Source organism: Ovis canadensis, chromosome 1 (genome assembly GCF_042477335.2).
Source record: "Ovis canadensis isolate MfBH-ARS-UI-01 breed Bighorn chromosome 1, ARS-UI_OviCan_v2, whole genome shotgun sequence".
Taxonomy (NCBI): Eukaryota; Metazoa; Chordata; class Mammalia; order Artiodactyla; family Bovidae; genus Ovis; species Ovis canadensis.
Genome location: NC_091245.1, coordinates 213091663 through 213117577, shown reverse-complemented (window position 1 = coordinate 213117577; position 25915 = coordinate 213091663). Strand labels below are relative to the sequence as shown.

The 25915-nt window shown below is 37.9% G+C and overlaps 1 protein-coding gene across 4 annotated transcripts in view; it reads right to left on the bottom strand.

Moving 5' to 3' along the window:
- TBL1XR1 (TBL1X/Y related 1) overlaps positions 1-25915 on the bottom strand; it is a 176771-nt gene that overhangs the window by 76796 nt on the left and 74060 nt on the right. For all 4 annotated transcript variants that reach the window (XM_069559600.1, XM_069559627.1, XM_069559618.1 and 1 more), the window contains exon 2: positions 9194-9268. The gene's annotated coding sequence lies outside the window, so the exon portion shown is untranslated. The remainder of the gene's footprint in view (positions 1-9193; positions 9269-25915) is intronic.

Here is a 25915-nt window from a genome sequence, read left to right as displayed (position 1 = left end):
CGCAGCGACAGCAGAGCTGGGAGGGTGTGCAGCGCCCAGCCGCGGCCCCAGAGGAAGGCGCTTTGGGTGCTGTGACGGCACACGGCTGCAGATAGCAGCCTCTGCACCTCTTCTGGCGCCAGGCTCGCAGAGGCCCTCAAGTTTCTCTAATTACTTGTTTCTGGCAGACAAGGAGAACCTTTAAATCAGGTAGCTGTGATCAGCAAGGTATAGAACACTGTCAACAGACACACAATGCTAACCAAAGGTGTGTCAGTTTCTAGTAGACTCAAAAAAAAAAAAAAAAGTCTTTAAGGTGGCAATTGACTCTAATAGTCTATTTTTATTTAATCCAATATATCCAAACAAAATCATCTCTTGAAATTCAAGCAAAACTAAGATTTCACTTAAAAAGCAAAAAAAACAACTCTTCAAGACCCAGCGCACATTTCGTATTTACAGCGTATGTGAACTACAACTAGTCATTTTCTCAAGTGCTCAACAGTTACACATCACTAGTGCCCCCCCCCCCACACACACACAGAATATCCCACACACAGAATATCCCCCACACACACACAGAGTATCCCACTGATGGTTACGGGACCTGTTCTGTTACATGCAGAAGGACAAATCAGAGAAAGCCTGGTTTTGAAATAAATTTCCATCCCTACTACAGGTAGAAACTTCAATAAAAGGAGGAAAAAAGGAGACAAATGACTTATGGATCATTTCAAGATAAATGAATTAACTATTTATTTCTATGAAAAAACCACTGCCGATTCTATCCTACTTGCAACTGAGGGGAGAAAGTGTACAAGGAATACATTAAAAGACTTTATGAAACAAAAACATTCCTCCATCAAATGAATTAAAAGACTGGTGAAGGAAACACAAAATGTGTTTAAAAAGTACACAATATTCAATTCAGATGTTTCACTGTGATACTTGGCTTCTGAAATTTCAGACAAAATGTCAAAAACCCCCTTCCAATGAAAACAACAATTTGCCCTGTCTGCCAGAAACAAGCGAAAGTCGCTCAGTCCTGTCTGACTCTTTGCGACGCCAGGGACTGTACAGTCCTAGGAATTCTCCAGGCCAGAATACTGGGGTGGGTAGCCTGTCCCTTCTCCAGGGGATCTTCCTAACCCAAGGACTGAACCCAGGTCTCCAGCATTGCAGGCAGATTCTTTACCAGCTGAGCCACAAGTGAAGCCAGAAAATAACAGAAAGCTTAAGAAAATTTGTGAATGCAAACATAATTTTTTTAAAAGGCCTCTACAACAATTTCATTCCTTAACTGTCCCTCATGTAATATAAAAGGCAACACACAATCTCTGTGAGAACCCAGAGTTCCACTCCAATTCCATCATGCCACAGTCCCTTATCATTTCCATCTCAGAAAAGAAATACAGACATGTTCTCTAAAGAGAGGAAAAAACTGTGGGAAAAGACTTGGTTCAGACTTCAGACTTTAAATTTATTATCTAAGCCATTATGAACAGGAAAAATGGTTTCCTCACCTATAAAACAGAGATGGTAACAGACTCACAGTTACACAGATATTTAAATATCTACTCTCTTTCAGAACACTCACTCATCGTTCCATTGTTGGTCTGATTTTAATTTACATTTTCTTGTGTGTCAAAAAACTGTAAGCTAATCAAAATGTCTTGGTGTCTCTTACATATTTAAAATATATCTCTGTGATTTGTTGTAAACTTATAAACCCCTACATTGAGCCATTTTTTAAAAATATCAGATTACAATGAACTCACATGATTCCACTAAAATTTAACTGGAAATGAATGTCAAGTGAGATGGTCTTTTATATAGAGAAAGTAGGTAGAAAAATAAGAACACTAGCATCTTTTTAAAAAAAACAGATCCTCCTGACAGGAGGAAATAGTAATCATAGCATAGGACAAAAAATTAGACATTGTGAAGAAATTCCGTTTAAAAGAATCGGGAGAAAAATCAAAAGATATGACTGAAATTAACTAGCTTGCAGAAAAGGACAGAACGTGAGAAGAAAACAAACAGTATCTGTTAAATTCGGTAGTTTCTGTCTTTTACCTCTCAAACTTCAGTATGTTAGTTTTTCTTTGGAACAAAAAACTAAAACGCAAATGTTTTTAAAAAGCAGTATTATCTCCTAGAAAGGTGGATGGATTGATGAAAGAAAGCAAGGAAAAGAAGGTTCCAAATGACTTTAATACATCTATAAAATATGGTTTGTAGTTTCAAATTTGGCTATATTGCTAGTATTAGACCAGGAGCCTAATTCTAATCAGGAGATGCAGGTTTGATCTCTGGATAGGGAAGATCTCTGGGAGAAGAAATTGGCAGTCCACTCCCATATTCTTGCCCGGAGAATCCATAGACAGAGGAGCCTAGTGGGCTACTGTCCAAAGGGTCACAAAAAGTCAGACAAGACTGAGTAAGCAAAGCACAGCACGGCGCAATCCTAAATGTGTCTGATCCTGTTAGGATTGGATCTAACATAGTACAGTCAGTGTGAGAAGTTGGAAAAACTTTATTTGGGGCTCCCTGAGACATAAAGAGCCATATTTTATTTTTGGTTGCATGGTGCCTCATACTAAGAAATTGTAGAACAGAGGCCAAGATTATATGACAAATGAAGATCAACTTTTAAACTGCTACTCACCATAACAAGTTAATTATTACCCATACCACTATTCACCATAACAAGTTTAACTATTCCACCATAACAAGTCAACTATTACATTTAATACAAGGATTAAATCCATGTAAGAATCTACACTTTCTTTGCCTTCGGAGTGATACCACAATCACTCAGGTTTCATTTTGGTCAGTCATATCAGCCTCACGTCACACAACAAACATCTAATGGTAAAGATGAGGTTAAACCCAACTCCAGGGACTTCCCTGGTGGTCCAGTGGTTAAGATTTTGCCTTCCAATGCAGGGGGTGCATCCCTGGTCAGGGAGATAAGACCCCACATACCTTCCGGTCAAAAACCCCAAATACAAAACAGAATAGTATAACAAAAGTATAACAAATTCAATAAAGAGTTTTAAGATGGTCCATATCAAAAAGAATCTTATTAAAAAAACACAATTCCAATGTGCATGTGCTATGCTTTTCTGAGTTTACCATTTATTTTGCTTTTACAGAAAATAAACCATACATTTTTCAAAGGGATACCTGCTCAGACATATGCAAAAGCACAGACACTTCTGAAAGAAATTCAGCCTGTAGCTATTATTTTCAGTTCCATCCATTCAAAGGGGGAGGGAAAAAAAAATCCACAAAACTAAGAGAGTTTTTCACTGTAACTCTCTTAGAATTGATTTGAAAATTAGTTCTTCAGGGACATAAATTCTCCACCAAAATAAAATGAATACTACACACAATCCTGTCTATATGGCAGTACCATTTATTCTTCACATTTAGTAATACCACTTCAAAATCATGATAGTAGATGAAAATAATAATGAACTTTTCTACAGTGAACAGAACAAATTATTTCATAGATGATATTCTGGGAAAGTGGAGAATAAAAAGGAACAGATCGTTAGCTCCTCAATACGTACGTACCACACTGCTCTTGGAGAGTTACCTCTCAAAAGGGTTACAACTCTGGGGTCTTCTCCTCAGTTGAACAAGTCATGGTTTACTTTTATCAATTCTCTTAAGATAATCAAGTTCTAGGAGAAGAGATGTTAACAGAATACAGTAGGGCAATTTACGAATGAGAGTAATAACTCACACTGAGAAACGCAGTTGCAGGCAGACTAGAATATCCACTGACACAACAGTGAGTGGGCACTGGCAGTGCCCAGGCCACAAGCCCCGATCACTGTTTTCCTGAGCAAGTAGGCACATTCTTACTGCAAACACCTGAAAGTCATCTGGCCACAGTGAGGTCAGGGGAGAGTACTAAGCAGCTGATGCCTTGACCTTTCCAAAGCATAACTCCACCAATAAGGAATGGAGTTGCTGGACAAATTGCCCCTTTCCTGACTATTGAGTGGAAGAACTAAGGGGCATGTTCTACACTGGCTTCCAAAGGTCCCAAAAAGAAATGGTCCCAATTGCCTAAAACATTAACCTGTATCCTATTCTGGTCTCCTTATCTTCCTTATTTCCTCACAAGAACTTTCCAGGTTCAGCTTTCACATAAAATGGTTATAATCAAGGGTCTGATTCTACAGAAATCAAACCTGACAACTGGTCAGTGAGGTTCGATTCTTAATAGGAAAATCTTGTTAAATCAAATTAAGTTTTAGAAGCTGTGGGATGACTGGAGAATTAGAAAAAAGGAGAAAAGAGAAGGCCCAAAGGGACTGGTCGACAAAATGGATAGTCTTTTATTGAAAATGAGAATTTATCTTTGGAAGAGTTCAAAGGAAAAAACGTACAAACTGCTCTAAAGCATGAGAGATGCAAATGAGAACTAAATTGAGACACCATTTTTCAACTATGAGATAAAATATGTATACATCCAAAAGGTTCTGACTATATACTGTTTACAAGTGGGAAAACAGGCACCCTCACACATTACTGGAAAAAAAGAGAGAATGGCATAAAGCCTAAGGAAAAGAATTTGGCAAGCTGCCTCAAAATTACATGAACATTTATGCTCATACCTAAAACTCTCATTCATGAGACAGCTAAGCTACATCTAGGTAATGAACTTCTACTCAGCTATTATAAAAACAGAGAACTAACTCTATACACTACTATAAGGTGGTCTCCAAAACGTTCTGCTGACTTCTATACAAAACTATACAAAACATTTAAGTTGACTTCTGAGCGTTTTTGATAGGACTCTGCTCTCTGATAGTTTCCCTGTTTTGTGACATGACAGGGTGTTACTGAGCTCGTCTTCTGCTTGTACATACAAAACAAAACATGTACATATATGTGTGTGTGTGTCTACAGACCCACATACACTCTCACATACACAGACTCACACGTTTATTTATATTTTTAAAAACAGCAACCTAAGCTAAACTTGGTTACCTATAAGGAGAAGAAACTAAGTACATATTTCATTTTGAAGTAATATCAGTGTTTTACATAAAATTATAAGCAAGATTAAATCAGTATTTTCAAACCCTAAGAATTAAAAATAAAATGAAACAAACAGACCTGACTCTGACCAAGTTAGTAGAAAAATCATATAAGTGGATTTACTTTGAATGTAAACCCCAGTGGGGCATGGGCAAAAGAAAAAAAAATTAAAACTGCAGTTTTCAGTAATCATATTGGTGGTAATGGTTTAAATATATAAACATATATTTATAAATATAAAAATTATACTATGTACAATATTTTTGTATTTACATATTTATATCTTACACACTTTATTTTATAGTTTAATGTTTTATTCATGTTAAATACATATATAGCATTATACTAAAATGTAATATAAATATACAAAAGAAACAAGTTTATGTAAATACCATTAGAAAAAGACATTATTCAGCGTGAGAAAGGATGGAAACATTGAAATCAAAGAATTTAAGCTTGAAAAATTAAAATCCAAAATTTTTATCAGATGCATCACAGACACACCCGATGGATATCCAGAATACAACAAATGCCCTCAGCACAAAACTGTGGCTCTACATACTGCTTCTCACTAAAAGGAACTGGACTTCCTGGAGACACAGCTGAGTTAAGGACTGAAGGCGGACACGGAGAAGATGAGCTCAGGTACACCCTGTCATGCAACAAAGCAGGGAAGCTATCAGAGACCAGAGTCCCATCAAAAACGCTCAGAAGTCAACTTAAAAAGGCTCCCTAGGCTAAGACAATCTGAGTATCCTAAAGGATAAAAACTACAATGCAGTAAAAAATCAAATTATTTAAATTCACAAGCTCAGAGAGACACTCTTTTAAAAGTTTTTTCTGGTCTACTTTTCCCAGCATTCTAGGAAACAACTTAGTACTTTAAATACAGGCAGATAAACTTATGTACAAAGTAAGAACAGAGCTAGATATAGAAAACTGGTAAATAAAGGGAAGAATCAAGAATTTGGTATGCCGTTTCTATGCAAACTGTGCCACAGAGTAACCAAATACCTAATGAGGGAAGTTTCTTTTTATAGAAATATTACTGATAATAAATAATGAGAGATGATCTAGGTAATGACCATCAATGGTCACAAACAGAGACGAATCAATATTATATGCCTCTCCTTAAATTCCTTAGTACCCCCTACAATATGTTCTGTCACCCTCAGTTCAGTCACTCAGTCATGTCCAACACTTTGCGATTCCATGGACTGCAGCACGCCAGGATTCCCTGTCCATCACCAGCTCCCAGAACTTGCTCCAACTCATGTTCCTCAAGTCAGTGATGCCATCCAGCCATCTCATCCTCTGTCATCCCCTTCTGCTCCTGCCCCCAATCCCTCCCAGCATCAGGGTCTTTTCTAATGAGTCAGCTCTTCGCGTCAGGTGGCCAAAACATTAAGCGCTTCAGCTTCAGCATCAGTCCTTCTAATGAATATTCAGGACTGATTTCCTTTAGGATTGACTGGTTTGATCTCCTTGCATTCTTGCTGTACTTGTTACTTTCTTTCCTATGACAGTTTTTGGCTGTTGTGAGGGTTAGGGGGTTGGTTTATTTGGTTTTGGGGTAGTGTAAGGTGATGACTCTTGAGAGTCCCTTGGACTGCAAGGAGATCCAACCAGTCCATTCTGAAGGAGATCAGCCCTGGGATTTCTTTGAAAGGAATGATGCTAAAGCTGAAACTCCAGTACTCTGGCCACCTCATGCGAAGAGTTGACTCCTTGGAAAAGACTGATGCTGGGAGGGATTGGGGGCAGAAGGAGAAGGGGACGACAGAGGATGAGATGGCTGGATGGCATCACTGACTCGATGGACGTGAGTCTGAGTGAACTCTGGGAGTTGGTGATGGACAGGGAGGCCTGACGTGCAGCTATTCATGGGGTCGCAAAGAGTCGGACGCGACTGAACTGAACTGAACTGAAGGTGATGACATTAATTTCTTAATATCACCATATATCCTTTTAATTTGAACTTTTACACATTGACAACAAAATCATATATTACATTTGGCTGCTGCTGCTGCTGCTGCTGCTGCTGCTAAGTCGCTTCAGTTGTGCCCGACTCTGTGCGACCCCAGAGACGGCAGCCCACTAGGCTCCCCCCTCCCTGGGATTCTCTAGGCAAGAACACTGGAATGGGTTGCCATTTCCTTCTCCAATGCATGGAAGTGAATGTGAAGTCACTCAGTCGTGTCCAACCCTCAGCGACCCTATGGACTGCAGCCTTCCAGGTTTCTCTGTCCGTGGGATTTTCTAGGCAAGAGTACTGGAGGGGGGGTGCCATTGCCTTCTCCTACTTAGAGCTTATGCTTCACTATGTACGGCTTCTGTCACCTCACCCCCATTTCCAAATAATGCAGAAAAACCTGAATTAGATTAATCTTTTACATCTAACTACTGATTTATTTATTTTTTAATCAAAGGAAAGAAAGGCATAAGGATGCAATCAAGACAACCGTATTAGAAGGATAAAAAGAGGTAAAGCATAAGCCATACATAAAAATGACTTAAAAATGACTTCAAGGATTTTTCAAAAAATTGGCAAATGTGCTTGAGGTAACTGAATTTAAAGTACAGTCTACAAGCTGTTTCCCAAACAAAACAACACACAGGCTATGTGAGAGGTACATTACAAAGTCACTTGAAGGTAGGCACTTAGAAGAGAGAACCAGGAGCATCACAATTGGCTCTCAGACATCCAACAGGTCTGTGTACCTTATTTCTTGGGGGAGACACGCCACAAGTAGCTAAGACTCCAACAACCAAGAAAAACCCACAGGTTTCAAAAGTGAACTTCAAACAAAACAGTTAGTTACTCAAAATGCTTGATGAGCTGCTTATGTGAGAAACTGTAGTGCTCCAGAGGAAACAGCAGATTTAATGATGGTTTATGAATCACCCAAGTACCATAAAGAACCCTTAAATATTTCATATATGAATGAAGGACCATGTCATCCTTCATGCTAGGTAGAGACAGAACAAAAATCCTTTTTTCCCAACATTCCCCATTACCTACTGAGGGGAAGGAGAATGGGAGATTGGAGATAGGGAGAGGTATTTTCTCATCAGCAGTAAGAATATAGAAGATAGTTTAGGCAGAGGAAATCAAACACACTGACAAGTCCATCTTGAAAATGAATCATTTCCTAGAAATATTTTTACAGAGAACTTTCATATCGCTCTCGCTCATTCTGGTTCTAGTTAATTTTTAGTACTTTTTATTTCAGACAGATGCATCTATAATTTCCCACCAAGTTCCATAAAACTTATTCAGTTTCTATAGCTCCCCAATTTAATATTTAAAATCAAAATTTGATTAAAAATAATTCAAAGTTTTGATAATGCACTATAGAAAACACTGTTGTAAGACATTAATTCTTAAGAAAATAAATAAAAATTCATAATTCATCTATTTCCTGATCCCCCAAATACAGAGCCATACCACTTATGTTAGGAATTACTTTTTGTAAGGTAAAAATCACTCTGATTTCTAGGTAACAGTGATGAGACCACTTAGCCTAGCTAGAATGAACGTTAGAAATTTAGTCCAGTGCTATCGCCTAATTTTTTAAGAGTGCTTCTGCCGAAAAGTCACACAAGACATATGCAGCAGAGAGCAAATCCCAAGTCCCACAGTCTAGTAGTCTTTTGCTGTATCACACAGTGGACAGATCTTCATTTCACAAAGAGATTCTAAACAATCTTGTTAAATAAATAAAGAATGGTTCTCCTAATAATTGTCCACTTACTAAAGACAGGTAGAATTTTAGCCATTTAACTGCCCATTAACTATAAATATTATGAGAAATGCGATATGACTATTTCAGGAAGATGATGGACAGAAACACAAGAGCTATTACTGCCACTGTAGCCTGAGTTTAGTACTCTCCGTTCTGATAGCCACAGCAAAGACAATGGAAATCTTCAGATCAAGTGTTCTGCCTTAAAACGTAAATGAATAATCAACCATTATTTTCTAAGTACCTTGAATTACATATTTTTAAAAACAGTTCTTCAGTTTGGGAACATATGAATTTTGTCAAATTGTGGAAAACTTAAAATTTTTTAAGAGGTTCTTAAAAATAAGAGAATAATAAAAAGAGCAATTAAGACAATCTCTGACAAAAGAAAAAGGAGAAATTCTTACCATTGGCAGTGCATTGATGTGGGGATGTACAACTCAGTATCTGGTACCGCCAATCACAAGTTGCTGTTGCTGATGCTGAGGAAAAACGAAAGTAAAATATTCAGCGCATCCTAAAACACATTCTGCTGAAAAGATTTCTCATTCCAAATTTTACAGGAAGGAAATACTATCTCTATGTCTTTAAGGCCCCCACCAGAGAGTATCTGTCTCTCCCTAAGCAACTGTTGTCATAAACAGCAGCAACTTTTGAGCATGTAGTACACAGAGGCACTGAATCATTACAATATTTCTAAAAAGTTGACACATGAACAAAATGAGGCTCAAGAGATGAATTTGCGTAAAGGAGGCACTCACCGCCATTCAACTCAACTCACGCAAATATTACCACTACTGGGCCCAGTATGGCAGGTTCATAATCTACCATCATGAGCCATGAAAAACAGTATAAACTTATATGTTACATATTCTGTTTAATGACTGAGAGAAAATACGACTGGCTTTGAAGCAATTTCAATCAAAATGTACTAAACTGGAACTCTCTTCAGACTTTCTATTCTACAGAGTTTACCCAGTCTTCTCAATTGCTGGGGCACAGCACATTACTTTTCAAGGCCATTTTCTGCAAATACACAGTGGTTTTTCACACACCCTTTCAGAGTGGCGGCTTTCGGGTGGGACGCCGACCAGCGCAGCTCCCACCATGGCCAAGCAGAGCGCACCTTTCAGAGTACAACCTGATGCCACATGAAGGCGTGCAAGCGATTTTCTTCATACACCAAAAAGTGTGACGTCAGTAACACTAAAAAGATAACCTGGCAAATACACCAAATATGCGCAGAAAAAAATGCAATCCCTTGAAATGTGCTCCTCTCTGATCTTAACTTCGATTGACTGAAACCCCCACTCTGCTGATCACCAAGGCCACACTACATAACCTCAGTGCTATTACACAACTTTCAAGCAGCTGAGCTGTAAGAAGATCTAGGAATTAAAATAATATTAAACACACCACACATTTACAAGTGAAATTATAGACGTTATATCGACATATGAGATTTCACCAGCTTCCTGTGCTTCAAGACAGGTAAGTGAGCCCCAAGGCTTTCTGGCACAAAACACTGAGCTACTCAGTAGATCTTTACTAACACCTATTGGGAAAATGTTCTATAGACATCGTGACTGAATCCAAACAAAAACTAGATTATTGCTAGGTTCTGTCTACCTCAGGGTTATTTATTATGGACATCAATTATTTTACTATACAAGTTTTCATGAATTTTCGAGCTCTAAGCTATGTAGACTGGCATACATTTATTCTGCTAAGTCACTTCAGTCAAGTTTGATTCTGTGCGACCCCACAGACGCCAGCCCACCAGGCTCCCCCGTCCCTTGGATCCTCCAGGCAAGAACACTGGAGTGGGTTGCCATTTCCTTCTCCAGTGCATGAAAGTGAAAAGTGAAAGCGAAGTCACTCAGTCGTGTCTGACTCCTAACGACCCCATGGACTGCAGCCTACCAGGCTCCTCCGCCCATGGGATTTTCCAGGGAAGAGTACTGGGTTGGGTTGCCATTGCCTTCTCCACATTTATTCTAGTTATTTATAAATAACTAATATATGCTACTGACCTTCATACAACATTCTAGATCCTTAACAGTAAGCTTCATCAGTACTAACAGTGAAAGCAGTACTATATGTCAAATGTGTTTCTTGAGAATCTCTAATTTTTTCATCCACCTTCTAAAATGATTACATCAGGGAAGGTGGAAAGCTTATTCTAACTGTTAAAGTGCCTGCCCTACCATTTTCTTGTTTCCTATTCTTGTTCATGTTTCTGATATTCTGTTTCTTCGCAGGAATCTTCACATTATTAGTCTATTTTATGGGGTTTGGTTAAAACTGAATAATATAATCCACAAACCTATATAATCAAACACAAGTAAACTTATAGTGAGTGAAGTTGCTCTGTCGTGTCCAATTCTTGGCGACCCCATGGACTGTAGCCTACCAGGCTCCTCCATCCATGGGATTTTCCAGGCAAGAGTACTGGAGTGGGGTGCCATTGCCTTCTCCAGGAAATCTTCCCGACCCAGGGATTGAACCCGGGTCTCCCGCATCGTAGGCAGACGAAACTTACAGTAATAAGCCCAAATTACATGGCAGTTTTCAGAAATGGAATGAGTGAATGGGCGTGCCACTGCTGCTCTGCAGAACTCCCGACCCTCTGAACACCATCATGGACCATGTGTTACACATGACTCTCTGACACCACAGCCAAGCGAACCGCAGTATCAAATATTAAAAACATTTGATTTTTAAAATCTAAAGTGAGCATATATGGAGTAACTGAGCACTGTACTTCAATGGAGAGCTTTTACTACAAGGATGTGTACACACCCAACGCACACAAACTTACAAACATGTACCTTTGGGAAATACTAAATCAGGTTATTCCTGTTGCTAGTCTTGACTCCCCCCTCCCTGGTCTCTCCTCTTTAATTTTCTTGTGGTGAGTCCTCTCATCACTCTCACAGAGGTCTCTAATCTCAGTTTCCTTTGAATATATATTCTCTTCCCTTCTTTTCATTCGTTCATTCATTTATCTTTTATCAAGTGACAGCTCCTCATGGGAAAAGCCCACAAGAGTGATTTAATATTGAAGGGGTTAAATATCTGATTCTAGGAGTTGAAGGGTAAATAAATCTATGGAAAATGGTATATTAAAACAGGTATCTTAGTTCTTCTACCAGGGGTCCAACCTATGGCCCTTGCAGTGGAAGCCACAGAGTCCTAACCACTGGACCACCAGGGAATTCCCAGAAACTTTAAAAAATTATACATAGGGCTATATTTTGGTTTCTGCATTAATATTTTCCTGGTTGATTCATTTTGAAAGCATCAATTCTCCAGTGTTCAGTCTTCTTTATGGTCCAACTCTCACATTTGTACATGACTATATAGCTTGGCTATATGGGCCTTTGTCGGCAAAGTGATGTCTCTGCTTTTTAATAAATTGTCTAGGTTTGTCATAGCTTTCCTTCTGAGCAGCAAGCATCTTTTCATTGATGCTTTCAAACTGTGGTGTTGACCAAGATTCTTCGGAGTCTCTTGGAGATAAACCCAGTCAATCCTGAGGGAAATCAACACTGAATATTCATTGGAAGGACTGATGCTTGAAGCTCCAATACTTTGGCCATCTGATGTGAAGAGCCAACTCACTGGAAAAGAACCCGATGCTGGGAAAGATTGAAGGCAGGAGGAGAAGGGGGTGACAGAGGATGAGATGGTTGGATGGCACCATCGACTCAATAGACATGAGTTTGAGCAAGCTCCAGGAGACAGTGACGGATAGGGAAGCCTGGTGTGGTGCAGTCCATGGGTTAAAGAGTTGGACACGACTGAGGAACTGAACAACAACAAATGTGACTTAAGATAATCCAATAGGATAAATATATATTAAAACCACCTGTACTAAAGCAATTCAATTGGCCAAAAAAACCAAAACCATTATTATGTATCCTGAACACCTGCCTTTATAATCTCACGTGCTCAACCTCCTCTGCTCTCACCGCAGCAGCCCACCCTCGCTGCTCGGTACTCTGGCTGCCTCGGCACTGCCCGGTACTTTGTCAGAAACGTCCCTCTACTGTGGTTTTGCCCACAAACCTAGCCCATCTCTTCTTTCAAGTTTCAGCCCCAATCAGCTTCCTCCCTGGATTACTCACTTACTACTTGAGAGAAATGCGTGTCTCCCTTACCACAACTCTGAATTGCCTCATGTTCTCCTCATGCCTCCCCTATCAGGCTTCCCCAGGCCAGGGCCTGCTCTCCTCATGTTGCTATCCCACCACAGAACTAAGAACAATGCCTTGAACATTCAGTTTGTGGGATACACATGATGATAAAGTTACACAGTATCTATACATGCAGGAATAGGTACATACATATTTGAAAATAAAACACAGTCGAACTGAATTACAACACAAATCACAATGGCAAGGAAGAATTCAACAGTGAGTTTTGCTTTGTTTTTAATACTTAGGAGAGCCTGGCTATACCAATAATTTTAGTATCACTTCTAAGAAAGCCAATAAAGGTTGATCTTTTGCCATTAAAATAAAAAAAACTATGATAAGCCACATCATAAAATCTGTAAAAGTATCAACTACTTAGTGTACTACATAAACTAAACCCATGTGCTTCACTTCTTGTGATGAAATAAATGTTTGCAGGCTTTAATTTCGTCTATAAACAAAAAGCTGTGGTTTTAGAATCTAAATTTCAGAACATTTTACCTAAAATAAATGAAGTATTAATCTTAGAATAAGCTTTCAGTATAGGAACAGACACTACTAATTCAGCAGACATCACTATACATAATCAGTATTTTTTAAGATGAAAAATTCTATAAAAAACAGCATAACAGTATATTTTGACTGATCTTCAAACACACTACCCTGCAATCTCTCCAGAGGCAAATTTCTTTGATCTAAAAATATCTTTTAAAAGCTAATGGATTATGAACCTTCTCCCTAAAAAAAGTTAAAAAAAATTTTTTTTTGCTTATAATTCATAGCAGTGACATAATCTAATCTAGAAACCAGTAACTAGTAACAAAGGCAAGAATAAGTCGCTGGTATCTTTAAGAAATAAAAGTTACAAATGAATTTTTTAAATTTGGAGGACTGCAGGGAAATTATCTCAAGAATTAAGAGGAAAATATATCAATCCTACCATAATCAACCTTCTTAGAAAGATTTTTGTTAAATGAACTTCTGGACAAGAGAAAAGTCACAGATAAAGTTCAAATTAAACTGCTTAGCACAAGACTGAAAGCACAATAAATAATGGTGATTACCTCCAACTAGAAATTTAAGAAAGGAATATATTTGTAAATCAAAGAGGTTCAACTTAATCTTCTCAATTACACTGATCCACTTCACACAAAATGACTTTGTTAGCTGCTTTCTTCAACATGGCAATCTCAACTAACACACTATACATTCATCAAAGCTCTAAAGCATTATGTCCCTCAGTCTCCTCACCCTATTCTCATTTCTCAGGGAATGACACACAGATATAAGCCGGGCAGCCAAAAGAGGAAGTTAGTGAAAAGGGGGAAGGAGCTGTGATAGAGGATTATCTTAAGAAAACGGACCCTGAGATCAGGCCCAAAGGCAGAGCAGTTAGGCCAAACGCAATGCACCCATCACTGCCTCTGATTTCCACTTCGCTTTGTTATTTAAGGATTTAAGGGAAATGAATTTTATTATGATCCCAAGTTTTCTAAAAATAAGAAATATGCAGGACCACAAACGCAAAGAAAAATATAAACATGCACTGGTATCTAGCCATTCAACTATTACTTCAGTTAGGTTAGTTTCACTGGCAGTTATCACATGCATTCAATTTTATATTAAGTTTATATTTTTTAAAAACCCACTATTGGGCATAAAACAAAAAAAATCAAGGGACCCAAAATTTGCCTGTCAGGAAGTAAGCAATCCATTTAAAGACAATAAAAACAACAGATCCATATTAAGCCACAGAGATTTTTAAATTAAAGTTTGGTTTGGGCAGTTCCAAGTGTTACTAAAAGTAAAGTTTATTTTTAGGCACTAACATCCACTCATTGAAAGCTTTCAGTCCACTAACTTTCAACATAGAGAATCTGAATATGAGAAAAGGCTCAGAACCAAATTTAAGCTCCGATGCTAGAGGGGTGATGCAAAAATGTATTATTGCCCATTACTTTTTTAAAAACTGAGTACATCAACATTATGTAACTGTAACTAATTTCTTTTCCTCAAAAAAAAAAGTCACTAAATTAATGGTGCAACTGTAACTTAAGATGCCTTAGAAATATGACAGATTTGATAGTGTTTTCTTTAAAAGAGCTGATAGCAGCTAAACCATTTTTTAAAAAATAGTTTAAGGGGAAGAAACAAGTAAAAGGTAAATAGAGACAATAAAATAGTATAAGGATCTAAGAAATAATAAGACTGAAAAAAAAATTAAGCTTTCCCTATTTGCCTAAGACCACACAAGTAGGTATGTGACACAGAATGAGAAGTAAAAAACTGACGTAATTCCTAGATCTTATTAGATTTCTTACTCTTCCCACGGGGTGAATATTTGATTCAAGATGCCAAAGAATCTGAATAGGTAATTAAGCTAGACAACACAAAAATCAATGCTGCTGAACAATTCATTCCCAGCAGAAATGAAACAGCTTTTCAGGAATGTTGGGTCTTGGATTAACTCTGTCCATAGAAATACCTTTCCAGATTCTAACTTGTGACACAGAGGGTCTTTCATTTGGATTTAATTGGTCTAGGATAGAATCTGCACATCTGTTGAATTTAAAAGGTCCTACAGGTGATTCCAATGGGCGCTGAGGACCACTGGACTAGGTGGCAGGAAAGGGCAGGGTAGGGAACTTTACTAGCCAAATTATTCCTCTATGCAGGGAGGGGGAGGGGGCAGGCACAGAGGGATCACATCTTTCAATAATATCAGCACTGCGGAATGAGTCCTTCTCTCATTCTAAGAACAAGAGTGGGAAACATACCATACTGAGTAAAAGTTTTATTAATTTGATTTTAAGATTAACAAAATAAACAAAAGATGAATGATAAACTCAATTCTCCCCAAAAATGAATTAGAAAAGCAAGGACAATAATAATGAGGACATCTCAGAGGGAAAAAAGACATAGATCACAAAACAGGAGTTACTGTTTTAAGGAGGTACATTCATACCTTTTAAACAAAATGTGGATTATCACGACATGGAAATTACTACAATGGAATATGATAAGGTGTTTCAAGTGTGTCCTGCCGAATTCCTTCCAACTCAGCCTTCAAGTATCCTATCAGGACCACCAATAACCTCTGTGGCATCTTTGCACAAATTAGACTCCAGCACGACAAATTAGATAAAAAGAGAAGCCATATGACAGTACCAAGGGTTACGAGCCTGAACTATGGAACCACACAGCTCTGAAACTACAGCCAGACGGCCCAAGACAAGGTACTTAACCTCTCAGTGCCTCAGTTTCCTCATCACCTGTAATATAAACTGTAATGAGAGTTGAGTACCTTAATATTTACAAACTGCTAAAGAGTGCCTGGCACAGAATTCAAATCATTTAAAAGAATACATGTAAGTAAAAAGGAGGCCTTTCCTCTGAGAAGAAGACAGTCCCGACACCAGGGAAATGGCTTGGCTGAGCGTGGCCTGAATGTCAGCACCCGCTTGTCCGCTTGGCTGTGAACTTCTGTGCAGGACAGCACCTGTCCATTCATACTCTGCTGTGCTGTGTGCTATAGGCTGTAGAGTCCAGCTTTGCCTTCTGTGAGCTGATACAAGAGCTTTATATATAAGCACACACAGAAGAGAGTAATCGTGGATAAAAGTTCACATGAACATGACATTTATCTTGACCAATGTGACCACACACAGTGATAATGGATACACAGTGAAGCAGAGCCTCTCAATCACACTCCAAAACTAAGTCTTTAACTTTCAGTTTGTAATAGAAAGGAAAATGCTTAACTTTTTTAAAAATTAAGAACATGCCAGCAGATAATTACTAAAATGAAAATTGTCATTCTGAAGTACTCTAGACACAAAAAGAAAAAATATATTTACATTTAATTAGATGTTAGGTTCAGAAATTTAAAATATTACATTTCTGTCACAAAGATTCAGAAGAGTCACTCTTGTGTCTTAAAGAGTATTTATTTCCTCACATACAGAAAAGCTTAAGAACTCATTGCTTGACTTTGTATACCAATTTTTAAAATTGGTATAATCTAGACAGGACCAACAAATGTTTTGTTTTCAGTAAGCCAAAACAAATTGCTCATCAACTACCATGTTTCTATTAGAATGGCAGTCACAAATACACCTCTTTAAGAATTCAAGGTTGTCCTGTCTTTTTAATATAATTCATTCTGAGTATATTATAAATTGGTGGTGGTTTAGTCAGTTGCTAAGTCGTGTCCGACTCTTAAATATTATAAATTACATATTCATAATTCCAAAAAATGCCTAATTCTCATCTGATGTTGGTTTGCCAAGCTGCTTTCAACTTCACCAAACTTAAAACATTTAAACCAGCAAACACACTGCGTTATCTGCCTATTCCACTCTGGACACACAGACATAGGAAGAGGGACACAAAGACATACTCTTCCACACTCACTCTCAATGGAAGGATCATGAAAAGAAAGAAAAGCACCTAACTTTTGTAATTCAATATATTTAGTTCAATACAAAACAGTACTCCCCTCCCTACCCACCATCCAAATTACAATTCAGCACCAGTGGAGACCATATGAATACAGCAGCTCCATCTGACTTTTCAGTTGCTGTCATGCAATGGTATAGAGGCTGACGCTATGGCCAGAAAGTAAGTATTTTTGGTTTTGCAGGCCACATAGTCTCTATCACAACCACTCAACTCTGCTATTATAGTGCAAAGCTGCCACAGACAATACAGAAATGAATGACTATATTTCTGTTTACACTAAAACTTTACTCAAAAAAAAAGGCTACAGGCAACACTTTTGGGCCCTGAAGTAATGCCCAAGACCAGCCAAACCTCTACCAACTGAGGACAGAACATAACACTTGTAGGTTAAACAAAATTTTTAAAATACTTTGTAATAAAAAAGTAACAGATCAAGCAAAAATAAATTATTCAAGTATTCTCCACTAAAATTATGTAACCATTCTACAGGAAGGAAATTTTCCAAGGCAGTCAAACCTATCTTATATGGAACTATACATAGTAATGAAATTCAATTAGAAAGGAAGAGTACTAAAACTCCAGTATTTCTCTGACATCTTCAGACCTAAAAGGCAGTGGAGGCAGAAAGGAAAGGACACAAGATATCTACCCTTGCTTCTTAAAAACACAAGTCTTTCACATCATACCCAAAACAACTGTGAGCAAATCTTCAGTGTCCTCATCTGCAGAATGGGGTCATTCTACAAGGCTACACTCTGCAGAGATGGATAGCTTTACACCAAGTATGAACACAGAGCTTGGGTTACTATAAGGGAAAAAAAATAACACTATGATTTAAAAACAATCAATCCTATTAAACCCTTAAAGATGTTTATGATTTCACAAAGAAAGAATACTAATAAATATCAGCTACTTGTAACTGCTTATAGAGTTCAAAAGAATAGTATTTAAAGTTAAGAACAGTCTAGAGGGGCGGTCCTAAGATGGCAGAGGAATAGGACGGGGAGACCACTTTCTCCCCCACAAATTCATCAAAAGATCATTTGAATGCTGAGCAAGAACAGTCTAGTATTGAAAGATTAAAAACTTAGGTTCTAACTTTAAAAAAAAAAACAAACCTGTTGATGACTATTATGACTTACCATGAGATTACAAAACAGCAATGGGAAGTATTTAAAAAAAAAAAGTCAAACAAGAAGGAACAATGAAGGCATAGAAATAGCAAAGTAGTCCCGGAAATGAACTCTCTTGGCCAGAGCCAATGGAGCAAGAAAACATCTTGACCATAAGTTTCGCCAATACTAGCTCATGTTCACCAAGTAGTGGGTGAGGAGAAATGAGAGTTATTTTGCATATTTTTAATTAAGAGAAAATGATACTGTATTTTAGTTTTCTGACATGGTTAGTGACACCTGAACACCAAAAATCACTTCTATAATGTGAATTAAACAGTTACTGCAAAGGATGTTTTTACATTTTCTAACAATCTTAAATCATAATTCACATATAAATCTGAGGGAGGGGGAGTAAACTGCAATTATCTTTTGAAAAACAAGTTCATAAAACTATCCACAAACAGAATAATATTTAAAACAAATATCAATTTTCTTATCTTCTCCCACTTCTCTAATATCAAAGCAACTAAAAACTCCATCAACAGCAAAGGATCTGAATGCAATAAATGGACTCTCTCCATCAGTGAAACATTAATCATCCAAGAAAATGCGAATTAAGATGAAAGCCTGATGCTCCTCAGGAGACCAGGATGCAATGTGATTTAAAGTCCATGTTCATCCCTGAACCCAAGTTAAATGGCAGTTTGCTTTCTGGGATTTTTGTTTGCTTGCTTGCTTTCAACTGGTTGTTAAGATGAGATGTATCCTGCAACACACAACAGAACTGTGAAAAGATGAAGGGGGGACGGCGGGTGAAAGAAGGGGAAGACAAGTTTTATTAACCTCTCTACTACGTATTGTTTATGTTACAAGTTAGCCTTTGACCAACAGTGGAACAAAACTCACTAACGTACATTAGTAAATAAAAATCCTTGCCCTCACAAAGTTCAAATTCCAGCAGAATTTAAAATCAAGTGTTATGTAAAAAGTGATAAATGCTACAAAAAATGAAAAAGGGAATTCCTCGGTGGTCCAGGGGTTAGAAATCTGCCCTCCCACTTCAGGGGGGCACATGTTCAATCCTCACTTGGGAAACTAATATCTTGCATGCCATGGTGCAGCAAATAAAATGCAAATAAAATAAATTAAAAAGCAAGCAAACCACAACAAAAAAAAAATTTTTTTTTTTTTTAAGAAAATTGAAAAAAAAAATGCAAGTCGGCTAAGAAAAATCAGGACTTTTCACAGGGAAGGGAGGTGCTGACGCCCACAATGAAGCAGAAGTAGGACGGTCAGAACTGGTTTGTATTTCAACTGAGAGCCGGTGAGATACTCAGGAAGCTGCTCTTACGTTTGCTCTGTATTCGGAAAATCATGTACGAAGATGTGTCTTGTCTTGATGTTATCAGCTTAGTGTTAGAAAGAGAACCTCATATCCACAAACTATAAATGACCTTCATGTTTCAATGAGTCTAATTTTTTCCTCTGTCTGAAATATCTGTTCTTACCTACATTTACCATGTATCATGAAGCTCTAATTCCTAGGATAGATACTAGGTGTCACAAATGACAGGTTTACGTAAATATTTAGCATTATATATAATATTATGAAAGCCATCACAGAAGTCATCAAATGCAAAAGAGAAACTTCTTAATTGTTGCCCAGGGTCTGTTTATTTAAATTATTTTTCATACAAGCATTCTTACAAAGTTAATACCAAGGAACTTCAAACTTTCTCAAGACACCGGATACTAAAAAAATGGAAAAAGGCCACTGAAATGGAATGCCTGATCACTTAAATCCTACTACAGTCTAGATAACAGACTCAATTTTTTAATATCCACCAAATGCTTATATTGTGCCTAGCACTACACATAACTTAACTACCCATCATCACCTTAAAATATTTTAGTTAAAAAGAACTAAACACAACTATGGATATAGACCAACATGTACTCAAATGACTAAGGGTCTCTGGTCTTGTTAGCCTTCCTCCCACTGTGTTCCATATTCTGTATTAGTGCAACAAGAAACTCAGCTATAAAATCCTGGAAAAAATCAGAGTTATCTTTATAACTTGTACCTACTGTCATTTCTAAAACATAATTCTAGATCTCAAGGATGGGGGTGGCAGTGGTGGCAAGATTTGTGGAGGTCAGACTATGGCAACAAAATCTCACCTCTTCCTCAGAAGACGGGAAATAAGCCAGAAATTGTTTAAAGAATATTTTGAGGAAAACCAAAGAGGATGAAAATCTTTTGTGTGTGATTGTTCTACGGCCTTTTGATCTCAAGTCAAGGCTAACCAATCAGATGAAAAGAACTACCCTGATGATTCAGACTAGAGGAAATCCTAGACCTAAGCAGACCACAGCTGTAACCTGTTCACGCAAAGGCTGCAGGGCCGGAAAGCCCAGCAGGGTAGCAGCAGGCCAGATGTGTCAGCAGAACGCGCACTCCAGGAGCCGCTGTCTTTGCACTTCCTCCTAACCACCACCACATGACTGCTCAGGTGCAAGGGTACAAGACTCACAGGAGGCTGTGGAGGCCACCCTGGCTTGGAAACCTTAAGCTGGAACCAACATCCTCTTTTAAGGCTCTCATGGGTATAGCTTCCACGGGACCCAACCCGTCAAGGGGCACACTCAGAAGAATGTACCGCTTCCTCCTACCAGGTAGTCACTCCCACTCCAGATGCAACTCACAAATCAGGGACCATTTTCCCAGACCCCACACTGGTAATACCACCTTTATGTGCCCCATGAAACAGCTGAAAATTAAACCAAGGTCATTTATCCACAGAAAGAGAAAGGTTTGGTGAACCTTTTCGTCACAACACACTTGGGTCCTTATCCCTACTCTGCCTCTAGGATGCCAATGGTCTTGGGCCTGTAACTTAAACTTCTATGGGACTAATTCACCTTCTATACAAGCAATGACTGGGTTGAACTGTGAAACTGTCTGGAGTCTTTAAAAATAAATAAATAAACTAGGCTCACTGAAATACAGACTCTCAAAGGAAAGAAGGAAATACCTTTTGAGTTCTAAGAAATAAAGGCAACACAGATATAAAAACTAACCAGCTAAAAAAAAGTCTTATAGGGAATTCCCTGGCAGTCCAGTGGTTAGGACTCAGCACTTTCACTGCCATGGGCCCAGACAGGGAACTAAGATTCCATATGCTGCCCACGAGATGCAGCCTCCCAATTTCTTTTTTAATTTAAAATTTTAAATTAAAAAATATCTTATTAATAGCACAGAATGCTTGTTTTGATGATATGAAGGTTAAAGCAAAGCAATGTAGTTATATAGTTCACAAACTTGAGGTCCAGAGGTTCAGTATTTCTTACTAGAAGTAACAAAATAAATATTAAATTCTGCATTGTTTGCATACTCAGTATCATTTAAATCTCAAAACAAGCTTGTACAGTAGGTATTACTATCTCTATTTAAGAAACAAGCTAACTGGGGCTCAAAGGAATTATCAGACCAAGAACACCACCAATAAGAGGAAGAATAAGGTACATTAAGTGCTGGGTCTCTTATCAACTTCCTCTCTAGGTCTCTCAAGTCCTTTTTCAAAGCCTTTGCTTCCAAAGAGTTCTCTTATTCCAACATAACAAAGAATTTGTAATGAGAGTATCACTTTACTTAAGGGGAAGAAATCTATATCCATACTCTTACTGCTGTAGGCAGGATGGAATCAATACAATATGGATCTCGGGTACCCCCACCAGGGGACAGTATAAGTACACGCACGAATAAACACAACTTTTTTGCCAGCCACACCTACCCAATTTTCCACATACTTCTGACCTAGAGTATTTTGTACAGCTAACTAGTTCTTCAAATGCCATGTAAAAAAACAGGGGTTGGGGAGGGCAGCCATCAAGGCAAGGGGGGCGGCTAGGGAAGCGCCGCTTTCCCGAAAACAAACAGATGCAGCATCTCCTTCTGCCGTATTACTTAACAGGGTGCCTCCTGAAGCAGCAGCCATTCTTCACTGAGCCACTGAGTCTGATGGAATTCCTTTCACTGGGGACAATGGGATAAAAAAAAAGAAAGCAACTTCTCTTTTTTTTTTTTAATTTGTTTAAAATAGTACTTTCAGTTACTTAAAGCCAACTGGACATCATTCTCTCCTAGATGTCCCCAAAGCATTGCAAACTTAACTACGAAAAAGAAGTGAAAGTATTAGCCGTTCAGTCGTGTCCAACTCTATGTAACCCAATGGACTGTAGCCCGCCAGGCTCCTCTGTCCATGGAATTCTCCAGGTAAGAATACTGCAGTGGATAGCCGTTCCCTTATCCGGGGGGCCTTCCTGACTCAGGGATCAAACCTGGGTTTCCTGCATTACAACAGGTAGACTCCTTGCAGTCTGAGCCACTATATAAACTTCATTCATCTCCCAGCCCAAACTTGTTCCTCTTCTCATATTCTCTAGTATGGCTCTATCCTCCAGTCACTCAAGCAAGAAATATGGCTCCTTCTCCTCCCTCGTCTCCTATAGCTCATCCAATCAGCAAACACCATTACTTTCTATCCCTAGGGTGTTATTTCACAAACGTGTTTTCAGTTCCCCAAACCTCCCACATCCTCATGACTTTGGACGAGGTATATCCTCCAACTAAACTTTAGATCACCCACCTAAGTTCTACCACCTTCGTGGAGACTTGTTTCATATGTCTATCTCCTTTCAATAGACAATACATAGCTTGAAAAATGCCCTAGAACAAAGCATAACAAATATGATCAAACATACCTTTCTCACAAAGGAGTGCTAGTGATTGAAGACTTCACCTGCACAGGTACCAAAAAACTATGACAATAACATCACTGACATGTTATTTACTCATCCACAAAATCAACTTCATGAAGAACGAAGACAAATGTTAGTCTAATGCAAACCATATGTGAAATTAAGAATCCTCGAAGTATAATTTTTGTTTCAAGGGTAAAAACAAGAACTATGACCACTTATTAAACAACCACACTTTGCTTTGAAATACTGTATCACCCAAACACACTAGTGAACTATAACACTGTAGTAAGCCATTGAAAACTATTTCAATACAATACCACTCTGTTACAAATAAAGACGCAAATTTTAAAATATAAAGGCTGCTCTTAAAAGGCATTTCCTAGTTTTGCCCTTTTAGGGTCTATAGTTTGATTGATCCTGTTGATCACTGCAGACCAGATTAGAGGAACTGGTAATACAAAGGAGAACTACATAAAAAGAATTATCAACAGCTGCAAGTGAATCACTGAGAAAGGTCTAAGATTTGCTATTTTTTTCCCTTCCTTGTGCTACAGACAAAAACTGGACAGACTAATCAAAGAAACTGGAAGGCTTACAACAGGCAGGGACTCTTTTCATCAACAGTTTCTAACCCCAAAATCCTGGAAAGATAGACAAGGAAGGTAGATTAACTCGCTCTACTGGCATTCTAACACTGGAGGAAATAAAATCCAAAAGAATACAGATGTGCCTTACGTGTTTACTATAATGAAGCTGTCTGTGCATTTTCAAATCTTCTAGGTTTATTTGTGCCACTATGAAACCATATCACTATCTCATACACATTTTTATTTCTTGCTTTCCCCTCTCAAAATAATTTGAATATTTTATGTCCTTGTTCTCTTCTAGCCACACCAAATTCCCTACTCCTTCTGACATGCATCTAATAATCCTATGCCAAGCCATTTCTTTACAATACACAACTGTTTAAAAGGGGGGGGGGGTGCTAGTTCTTTACCATTATTCAATTGTATTAGTGCATTCGTTCAATAAATATTCACATTGCCTTCTATTTCAGTTTTGCCCATTCTTCACCAAATTCAAGCATTTAAGGCAGAAGAAACTACACACAGAACTAGAACTGCAACAATACTGTGACTCCACCACTTACTGAGATGATACATCAGGCTGGTTATTTTATTTCTCTAAATCTGTTTTCTCATCTGTAAAACTATATAGAAGTGCTGCTATGAGAACTAAAAGAGAGAATGCATAACAAGCATTTAAGAGCAACTGAGATATAAAAAGTAATTAGTAGCAGTAGTGTTCACTGGCATTCTGAAAATGGGGTATCATTTTTGGATAAATACTAGATATAAATAAAAGAAAAAAGTTATCCAACAGGAAAGCAGAAGTGGGTCAAGACTTTGGCTGCTGCAAAATAATATCCATTTTTAATAAGCATCACAATCAATCATCTGTATTCAGTATTGGATTAATCAAATGTCCGTATTTTAAAGAAACATAAGTCTAACATTTTTATTCCTGTTCCCTGGCTTCCAACCAGTAGCTGAGAAGCAACGAGACTACCATGTAACACAGCAACACTTAATTTCTGGGAATCACAACTTTCAGTGATAGCAAATGATGGGTAAGTTTAATAAGGCTTCAATTAAGCCTTCTTCACAATGAGACAGTATCTTTAAATATTACCTTTATTTTTGAACATCATATACATTACTATCTGTGTAGTTTTAAATCATTTTTTTCTAGATAAAACATCAAAAATATTTTAGAAACATCAAAAATAAATTACAAACATGTAAATTGTAATCTCCTATTCCAGAAAGTTCCTTATAGGCAGCATAAGCTCTCAGTTCTCCCTGATGTCTGCTACGCTGGACAATTTAATGTCTCTGTAAATTCCATTAATATGCGTCTTCTCTAGTATAGTAATAAAGATGTTAACAGTATGACTCAGTCTAACAGTGTCACTAGTAAAAAACTAATTTTACTAATTTGAAAGAAGTCAGCAAATCCCACCTGGAGTTTTAGTCAATTCTGCTTGACTTCTGTGTCAGTGACTGGAAGAAACAAAATAAAACGGGCTATTTCGTTTAAAGGGCAGAAAAGCAGTACTGGAGAGCAGAATAGGATCAGCAGCATAAGGCAAATGTCAGCCAAGAACCACTGAACATTCATTCTGACCCCGTCAGTTTGCTTTTTCCTACCATGCAGGGTAAGCAGTAAACAGACAAAAACAAAGTCTACTTTGCTATACAACAGAAATTAACACAACCTCGTAAATCAACTATGTATCAATAAAATAAATTTTTGTAAAAAGTCTAAGGTCAATGGCCTTTTATACATTTCCTAACGATATATAAAGTGACTCTTTTTTTTTTCTTTTCCTCACTTTTTAAATCCATTGTTCCTAGACAGAAATTCAGGACACACCAAATGCTCAAGCTATGACTGTCATGAGCCACATACTAAGAAACTTTTTTCATTCTAAGTCAATGTACAACATCTATTCTTTCAAAATCACTTCTCTCTTCAAACTCTCAAATATCCTTGAACATTCATTCATTTATTCAGAGCCTATTTTAAG